The sequence below is a fragment of the Cherax quadricarinatus genome, chromosome 5, assembly GCF_038502225.1.
Source record: "Cherax quadricarinatus isolate ZL_2023a chromosome 5, ASM3850222v1, whole genome shotgun sequence".
Lineage (NCBI taxonomy): Eukaryota > Metazoa > Arthropoda > Malacostraca > Decapoda > Parastacidae > Cherax > Cherax quadricarinatus.
Genome location: NC_091296.1, coordinates 14,263,758 through 14,273,757, shown reverse-complemented (window position 1 = coordinate 14,273,757; position 10,000 = coordinate 14,263,758). Strand labels below are relative to the sequence as shown.

Here is a 10,000-nt window from a genome sequence, read left to right as displayed (position 1 = left end):
AATAGTTGAGACAGACAGGAGCGACCTGTTCTAAACCCATGTTGCCCTGGGTTGTGTAACTGATGGGTTTCTAGATGGGTGGTGATCTTGCTTCTTAGGACCCTTTCAAAGATTTTTATGATATGGGATGTTAGTGCTATCGGTCTGTAGTTCTTTGCTGTTGCTTTACTGCCCCCTTTGTGGAGTGGGGCTATGTCTGCTGTTTTTAGTAACTGTGGGACGACCCCCGTGTCCATGCTCCCTCTCCATAGGATGGTAAAGGCTCGTGATAGGGGCTTCTTGCAGTTCTTGATGAACACGGAGTTCCATGAGTCTGGCCCTGGGGCAGAGTGCATGGGCATGTCATTTATCGCCTGTTCGAAGTCATTTGGCGTCAGGATAACATCGGATAGGCTTGTGTTAACCAAATTTTGTGGCTCTCTCATAAAAAATTCATTTTGATCTTCGACTCTCAGTCTGGTTAGCTGCTTGCTAAAAACTGAGTCATATTGGGACTTGAGTAGCTCACTCATTTCCTTGCTGTCATCTGTGTAGGACCCATCTTGTTTAAGTAGGGGCCCAATACTGGATGTTGTTCTCGACTTTGATTTGGCATAGGAGAAGAAATACTTTGGGTTTCTTTCGATTTTATTTATGGCTTTTAGTTCTTCCCGCGATTCCTGACTCCTATAAGATTCCTTTAGCTTGAGTTCGATGCTTGCTATTTCTCTGAGCAGTGTCTCCCTACGCATTTCAGAAATATTGACCTCTTTTAGCCGCTCTGTTATTCTTTTCCGTCGCCTGTAAAGGGAGCGCCTGTCTCTTTCTATTTTACATCTACTCCTCCTTTTTCTTAAAGGAATAAGCCTTGTGCATACATCGAGTGCCACCAAGTTAATCTGTTCTAGGCATACGTTGGGGTCTGTGTTGCTTAGTATATCTTCCCAGCTTTTATCGGTTAGGACTTGGTTTACTTGGTCCCACTTTATGTTTTTGTTATTGAAGTTGAATTTGGTGAATGCTCCCTCGTGACTAGTCTCATTATGTCTGTCTGGGGCTCCACGCATACATGTTTGAACCTCAATTATGTTGTGATCTGAGTATATTGTTTTTGATATGGTGACATTTCTTATCAGATCATCATTGTTAGTGAAGATGAGGTCTAGTGTATTCTCCAGTCTAGTAGGCTCTATTATTTGCTGGTTTAAATTGAATTTTGTGCAGAGATTTAAAAGCTCGTGTGAGTGTGAGTTTTCATCAGAGCTGCCTACTGGTGTTATTACTGCAACAATATTATTTGCTATATTCCTCCATTTTAGGTGCCTTAAGTTGAAATCCCTCAGGAGCAAGATGTTGGGTGCAGGAGCGGGAAGATTTTCCAGACAGTGGTCAATTTTTAACAGCTGTTCCTGGAATTGCTGGGATGTTGCATCCGGAGGCTTGTAGACTACCACAATGACTAGGTTTTGGTTCTCGACCTTTACTGCTAAAACTTCCACTACATCATTTGAGGCATTTAGCAGTTCTGTGCAAACAAGTGACTCTGCAATGTACAGGCCAACTCCCCCCCCTTTTTCCTGTTCACTCTGTCACATCTGTATAGGTTGTAACCTGGGATCCATATTTCGTTGTCCAAGTGATCCTTTATGTGGGTCTCAGTGAAAGCCGCGAACATTGCCTTTGCCTCTGCAAGCAGTCCATGGATGAAAGGTATTTTGTTGTTTGTTGCTGGCTTTAGACCCTGTATATTTGCAAAGAAGAATGTCATCGGACTGGTGGTATTGTTGGTACTGGGGGGGGGATTTTTTTTTCCGGCATTAGTATCTGTATCTGTTGGTTTGGAGTGAGTGATTTTCGTGTGCAAGTTCGGTACTAGTCCCTCTAGGATTTTCCAGGTGTATATAATCATGTATCTCTCCCGCCTGCGTTCCATGGAATGCAGGTTTAGGAACCTCAAGCGCTCCCAGTAATTTAGGTGTTTTATCTATCCTGCCTCCACTATATCACTTCTTAGACTATTATTATAATAATATCTTTATTTCTACAAGTACATATACAAGGTATACAGGCCTAGCTGACATCAATGATATATTACCATATAGAAAGCCGATTGTTATGCAGAGCGTTTCGGGCAAATTAGGTCAGTTTTGTTCCAGGATGCGACCCACACCAGTCGACTAACACCCAAGTACCCATTTTACAGATGGGTGAGCAACTTGTGTAAGGACACCAGTTGTAAGGAAACACGCACAATGTTTCTACCCTCACCGGGAATCGAACCACGGGGCTTTACTTCCTGACAATTCTATGACTGAAGAAATCCTTCCTAACATCTCTGTGGCTCATCTGAGTCTTCAAGTTCCAATTGTGACCCCTTGTTGCTGTGTCCCATCTCTGGAACATCCTGTCTCTGTCTACCTTGTCGATTCCTCTCAGTATTTTATATTTTTTTACTAACATATTGGCCGTTTCCCACAAAGGCAGGTTGGCCAGAAAAAGAAAAACTTTATTAATCATTCACTCTGTCACTGTCTTGCCAGAAGATTGCTTAAACTATTTTAAAAAACTGCAACATTAACATCACTCCTCCAGTATTTTATGTCGTTATCGTATTCTCCCTATCTCCTCCCCTCCAGTGTCGTCAGGTCGATTTCCCATAACTTCTCCTCATAAGACATGCCCCTTAGCTCCAGGACTAGTCTCGTTGCAAACCTTTCAACTTTTTCTAATTTCCTGATGTGCTTGGGCAGGTATGGGTCCCAGACTGGTGCTGCATACTCCAATATGGGCCTGACGTACACGGTGTACAGGGTCCTGAATGATGCCTTAGTGAGATGTCGGAATGCTGTTCTTAGGTTTGCTAGGCACCCATATGCTGCAGCAGTTATTTGGTTGATTTGCACCTCAGGAGACGTGCTCGGTATTATATTCACCTCAAGATCCTTTTCCTTGAGTGAGGTTTGTAGTCTTTGGCCCCCTAGACTGTACTCTGTCTGCGGTCTTCTTTGTCCTTCCCCTATCTTCATGACTTTGCACTTGGTGGGGTTAAACTTCAGAAGCCAGTTTCTGGACCAGGAATGCAGCCTGTCCAGATCTCTTTGTAGTCCTGCCTGGTCTTCCTTCGATTGAATTCTCTTCATTAACTTCACATCGTCTGTAAACAGGGACACATTCACATATACCAGAAACAGCACTGGTCTTAGGACTGACCCTGTGGAACCCCCTTTCTGACACCTCGTCACTTACCATGATTCGCTGATGTCTTCCCATCAGATATTCTCTGATCACTGCAGTGCCTTTCATGTTATACATACCTGGTCCTTCAGCTTATGCACTCTCTTGTGTGGAACTGTGTCAAAAGCCTCCTTACAGTCCAAGAAAATATAGTCTACCCACCTCTCTCTCTCTCTCTCTCTCTCTCTCTCTCTCTCTCTCTCTCTCTCTTTTGTCTTACTGCTGTTTCCTTGTCATAGAACTCCAGTAGGTTTGTGACACAGGATTTCCTGTTCCTGAATCCGTGCTGGTTGTCATTGATAAGCTCATTCCTTTTAGGTGCTCCACCACTCTTCTCCTGATAATCTTCTACATGACTTTGTATACTGTACATGCCAGTGACACTGGTCTGTAGTTTAATGCTGCGTGTCTGTCTCTTTTTTTAAAATATGGGACAACATTTGCCGTCTTCCATACCTCAGGTAGTCACCCTTTTTTCGATAGATGTGTTGAAGATTGTTACTAGTGGTACACATAGCACTTCTGCTCCTTCTCTCAGGACCCATGGAGAAATGTTATCCAGCCCCATCACCTTTGAAGTATCTAGCTCGCTTAGCAGCCTCTTCACCTCCTTCTCGGTTGTATGTATTGTGTCTAGCACTTGTTGGTGTGCTGCACTTCTCCATCTTTCTGCAGCCCCTTCTGTCTCCTCTGTGAATATGTCTTTGAATCTCATGTTGAGCTCCTCGCATACTTCTCGGTTGATTCTTATGATCTCCCTTCCCTTCCTCAGCCTGATTACCTGGTCCTTGACTATTGTTCTCCTCCTGAAGTGACTGTACAACAGCCTCGGGTCGGACTTGGCTTTTGCTGCTATGTCATTTTCTTATTGTCGCTGGGCCTCCCTTCTTACCTGAGTATATTCATTTCTGGTTCTTCAACTGCTCTCCTTATTCTCCTGAATCCGTTGCCTTCTATACTTCTTCCATTCTCTTGCACATTTGGTTTTGGCCTCTTTACACCAGGCCCATGGCCTGGTGGCAAAAGCTCTCGCTTCACTTGGTGAGTGCTGGGTTCATTTCCCAGCGAGGGTGGAAACATCAGTAATAATGGGCACCTGGGTGTTAGTCGACTGGTGTGGGATGCATCCTGGGACATAACTGACCTAGTTTGCCCGAAATGCTCTGCATAACAAGGGGCTTTATCTGTAGAAGAATGTTATTGATGTCGGCTCGACCTGTATACCTTATATATGTACTTGTAGAAATGAAGATATAATTATTATTATTGGGTGAACCAAGGGCTCATTCTGGCCTTCTCGTTTTTTCTATTTCCCATGGGCACAAACCTCTCCTCTGCTTCCATGCATATTGTTGTCACATATTCCATCATCTCATTTACTGATCTCCCTGCCAGTTCTCTGTCCCACTGAACCTCATGCAGGAAATTCCTCATGCCTGTGTAGTCCCCTGTCATGTAGTTTTTCTTCGTTTGTCCTGCCCTTTCTGTTTCTCTCTCCATTTGTAATTCTACTACGTATTCGAAGTTCAGAACCACATGGCCACTGGCCGAGAGGGGTCTTTTGTATGTGATGTCCTCAATATCTGTACTACTCAAGGTGAATACTAGGTTCAGTCATGCTGGCTCGTCCTCTCCTCTCTGTCTGGTAATGTCCTTTATGTGTTGGTACATGAGGTTCTCCATTACCACCTCCATCATCTTAGCCCTCCACGTTTTTGGGCCACCATGTGGCTCCAAGTTTTTCCGGTCAATTTCTTTGTGATTGAAGTCACCCATAATCAGTAGCTTTGCCCTGCTCGCATGAGCCCTTCTGGCCACTTCAGCCAGTGTGTTAACCATCGCTCTGTTACATCCGTGGTCTGGATGGCAACCCCGTGGCCTGGCTGGCAAAGCTTTTGCTTCACACAACGAGGGCCCGGGATCGATTCCCGGCAGGGTAGAAACATTTCGACGTGTTTCCTTACACCTGTTGTCCTGTTCACCTAGCAACAAATAGGTACCTGGGTGTTAGTTGACTGGTGTGGGTCACATCCTGGGGGACAAGATTGAAGACCCCAATGGAAATAAGTCAGTCAGTCCTCGATGACCCACTGACTTTCTTAGGTTATCCTGGGTGGCTAACCCTCCGGGGATAAAAATCCAAACGAAATCTTATCCTATTCTTGCCTTGGTTTCCTGCTATTCTGTGATGGGTTATACGTCACTGCAATTACCACTTTGGGACCTCCAGACTGAAGTGTTTCTATTATGTAGTCTCTTGTTCTCGTCTGTCTCCTCTCACCAGTCCTCAAAATACCGTTAGTTTTTGATAAGCTGTGTGTGTGTATATTTTGTAATAAAGTGGAACCCCGGTGTTTGAACTTTGTTGGTTCCTAAGTGGTGTTTGAACTGTAAAAAAGTTCGATGTCTGAAACAGTATTTCCCAGGCTTTAATTATCAGCCTCACACACTGGAGGATGTTGAACTGACTCTTCCAAAAGTCTCTTAGAGTTAGGTCATGTCAGAGCTCACTTCAGTGTACTTCTGAAACAGGGCTTTTGTGTAAAGATTTTTAGAATTGAATATTAAATAAATCAGCGTATTCAGACTCGGGAAAAATGTTCAAAGACCCAGTCAATTTATTCTTAACAAAACTGTTCAGACTCCGGTTCGTTCGAGGTCCAGTTCGTTCCAACACCGAAGTTCCGCTGTATTATCCATTATAATCCGATAACAGTATCTAAATTATAAAACTTTTGGAACATAAAGAAATTAAGCTAAAAATCAACACAATTATGTTTAAAATATTTAAAAAAGTAATCGACTGCCGTCAATATTTATTACAGAAAATATTCTGAAAAAAAAGAGAACAAACAAAAGATCTTTAAAAAAAATACGAAGTAGTTAATATTTCGTGCACATATGTATGAGAAGTTAAAATCATAACATTATAACTTTTTATACAACTATTGTGAGAAATTATATTCATAAGTTTCACAGGTATTAACCTTAATTCTTACATGCATATAACATGAGCCAGGTACAACTAAAATGGAACTCACTGATGTTAGTTGCACCTCCTCAAAGCTAGGTGGGACTTTAGGCACAATGGGTCACAGCACTGTACCTCCTTCGATGCCCACTCACTCAACATCACACTCACATAAAGTTGGACCTATAACATTTTTAACACGTCGGCCGTTTCCCACCGAGGCAGGGAGACCCAAAAAGAAAGAAAAACCCAAAAAGAAAAGAAAAAACTTTCATCATTCAACACTTTCACCATCACTCATGCATAATCACTGTCTTTGCAGGGGCACTCAGATATGACAGTTTAGAAGTCCCTCCAAATTGCTAATATCCCAGACCCCTCCTTTAAAGTGCAGGCATTGTGCTTCCCAGGCTAACTGGTTTTCCTGAATCCCTTCACAAAATATTACCCTGCTCACATTCCAACAGCTCATCGGGTCATAAAAAACATTCGTCTCCATTCACTCCTATCCAACATGCTCATGCACGCTTGCTGGAAGTCCAAGCCCTTCGCCCACAAAACCTCTTTACCCCCTCTCTCCAACCTTTCCGAGGATGACCCCCTACCCCGCCTTCCTTCCCCTACTGATTTATGTGCTGTCCAAGTCATTCTTTGTTCCATTCTCTCTAAAGGACCAAACCACCTCAACAGCCCCCCTTCGGCCCTCTGACTAATACTTTTAGTAACTCCACACCTGCTAATTTCCATACTACGAATACTCTGCACAATATTTACACTACACATTGCCCTGAGACAGGACATCTCCACTGCCTCCAGCCGTCTCCTCGCTGCAGCATTTACAACCCATGCTTCACACCCATATAAGAGTGTTGGTACCACTATACTCTTGTACATTCCCTTCTTTGCCCCCATGGATAATGTTTTCTGTCTTCATAGATACCTCAACGCACCATTCACTTTTTTCCTTCATCAGTTCTATGGTTAACCTCATCCTTCATAAACCCATCGGCTGAGAAGTCAACTCCTAAATATCTGAAAACATTCATTTCTTCCATACTCCCTTCCTCCAATGTGATATCCAGTTTTTCTTTATCTCAATCGTTCAATACCCCCATTACCTTACTCTTATCTATGTTCACTTTCAACTTTCTACCTTTACACACACTCCCAAACTCGTCAACTAACCTTTGCAATTTTTCTTTAGAATCTCCCAAAAGCACAGTATCATCAGCAAAAAGTAACTGTGTCAATTCCCATTTTATATTTGATTCCCCATAATCTAATCCTTCCCCTCTCCCCAACACTCTAGCATTTACTTCTTTTACAACATCATCTATAAGTATGTTAAACAACCATGGTGACATTACACTTCCCTCTTTAAGGCCTACTTTTACTGGGAAGTAATCTCCCACTCTCCTATACTCCCTAACCTAAGCTTCATTATCCTCATAAAAACTCTTTACACCATTTAGTAACTTACTACCTATTCCATACACTTGCAGCATCTGCCACATTGCTCCCCTATCCACTCTATTATATGCCTTTTCTAAATCCGTAAATGCAATGAAAACTTCTCTACCTTTATCTAAATACTGTTCACACATATGCTTCAATGCAAACACCTGATCTACACATCCCCTACCCATTCTAAAGCCTCATTGCTCGTCTGCAATCCTACATTCTGTCTCACCTCTAATTCTTTCAGTAATAACCCTACCATACACTACCTGGTATACTCAGTAAACTTATTCCCCTTCAGTTTTTACAATCTCTTTTGTTCCCCTTCCCTTTATATAAAGGAACTATACACGCTCTTGGCCAATCCCTAGGCACCTTCCCCTGTTTCATACATTTATTGAACAAAAATACCAACCATTCAAGACTATATCCCCTTCCCCCCTGCCTTTAATATTTCTGTCATGATCCAGTCAGTTCCAGCTGCTTTACCCCCTTTCATTCTACGTAATGCTTCACGCACCTCCCCCACACTCACATCCTGCTCTTCTTCACTCCTAAAAGATGTTATACCTCCCTGGCCAGTGCATGAAATTACTGTCTCTCTTTCTTCATCGACATTTATAAGTTCCTCAAAATATTCTCGCCGTCTACCCAATACCTCCAGCTCCCCATCTACTACTCCCCTACTCTGTTTTTAACTGACAAATCCATTCGTTCCCTAGGCTTTCTTAACTTATTTATCTCACTCCAAAATTTTTTCATATTTTCATTAAAATTTCTTGACAGTGCCTCTCCCACTCTATCATCTGCTCTCCTTTTGCACTCTCTCACCACTCTCTTCACTTTTCTTTTACTCTCCGAATACTCTGCCCTTCTTATATCACTTCTTTGTAAAAAACTCTCATAAGCTACCTTTTTCTCTCTTATCACACCTTTTATTTCATCATTCCACCAATAACTCCTCTTTCCTCCTGCCCCCACCCTCCTATAACCACAAACTTCTGCCCCACATTCTAATACTGCATTTTTAAAACTATTCCAACCCTCTTCAACCCCCTCACTGCTCATACTTGTACTAGCCCACCTTTCTGCCAATAGTTGCTTATGTCTCATCCTAACTTCCTCCTCCCTTAGTTTATAAACTTCGCCTCTTTCTTACTTACCTTTGCCATTTTCCTCTTGTCCCATCTACCTCTTACTTTAACTGTAGCTACAACTAAATAATGATCCGATATATCAGTTGCCCCTCTATAAACATGTACATCCTGGAGCCTACCCATCAACCTTTTATCCACCAATACATAATCTAACAAACTACTTTCATTACGTGCTATATCATACCTTGTATACTTATTTATCCTCTTTTTCATAAAATATGAATTACTTATTACCAAACCTCTTTCTACACATAGCTCAATTAAAGGCTCCCCATTTTCATTTACCCCTGGCATCCCAAATTTACCTACTACTCCCTCTACATCGTTTTTACCGACTTTAGCATTGAGATCCCCAACCACAAGTACTCTTTCACATCCCATTTATTTCCCCCCACTGAAACTCTCCCACCCCCTTCAGCTCTATTTTACTTAAAGCCAGAACATCCAGCTTCTTTTCATTCATAACATCCACGATCATGTTTTTCTTATCATTTGCACAACATCCACGCACATTCAAACTTCCCACTTTGACGGTTTTCTTCTTTTTCTTTTTAGTGAGGTATAAGGGAAAAGGGGTTACTAGCCCATTGTTCCCGGCATTTTAGTTGAGTTTTACAACACGCATGGCTTACGGAGGAAATATTCTTATTTCACTTTCCCATGGATATGAAAGAAAAAGCAATAAGAACAAGAACTACTGAGATAAAATCAAAGAAAACTCAGATGAGTGTGTATACACAAACGTGTACATGCATGTGTAGTATGACCTAAGTGTAAGTATAAGTAGCAAGACGTACCTGAAATCTTGCATGTTTATGAGACAGAAAAAAGACACCAGCGATCGACACCATGCCTAACCCTTCTAGGGTAGGGTAGGTGCCTGAGCCCGAGCCTTTAGCTCATAAGACTGTCATTCCCATTTACCCCCTTGGGGCGGGGATGGCAGACCAGAGAGGCCTAGCTTGTGGCTAGGCCTGGGGACAGTTGGTCCCAAAGATGAGGAGGTACTTGTGCCTCCTCCCATGGGAGACTTAGGTCTCAGACACTCCCTAAAGAGGGAGCCAAGGCCGGGCCATCACATGGAAAAGGCCCGGGCCGGGAGAATACCGGCGAATATTTAATAATAAATAAAAAAGACACCAGCAATCCTACCATCATGTAAAACAAATACGAATTTCCGTTTTACAGTCACTTGGCAGTA

The 10,000-nt window shown here is 42.6% G+C and overlaps 2 protein-coding genes across 5 annotated transcripts in view; both read left to right on the top strand.

Moving 5' to 3' along the window:
• The window catches only part of mbt (serine/threonine-protein kinase PAK mbt), a 558,896-nt gene that overhangs the window by 345,964 nt on the left and 202,932 nt on the right, over positions 1 to 10,000 (top strand). The window lies entirely within an intron of this gene.
• Positions 1 to 10,000, top strand: part of LOC128684685 (uncharacterized) — a 32,017-nt gene that overhangs the window by 10,043 nt on the left and 11,974 nt on the right. The window lies entirely within an intron of this gene.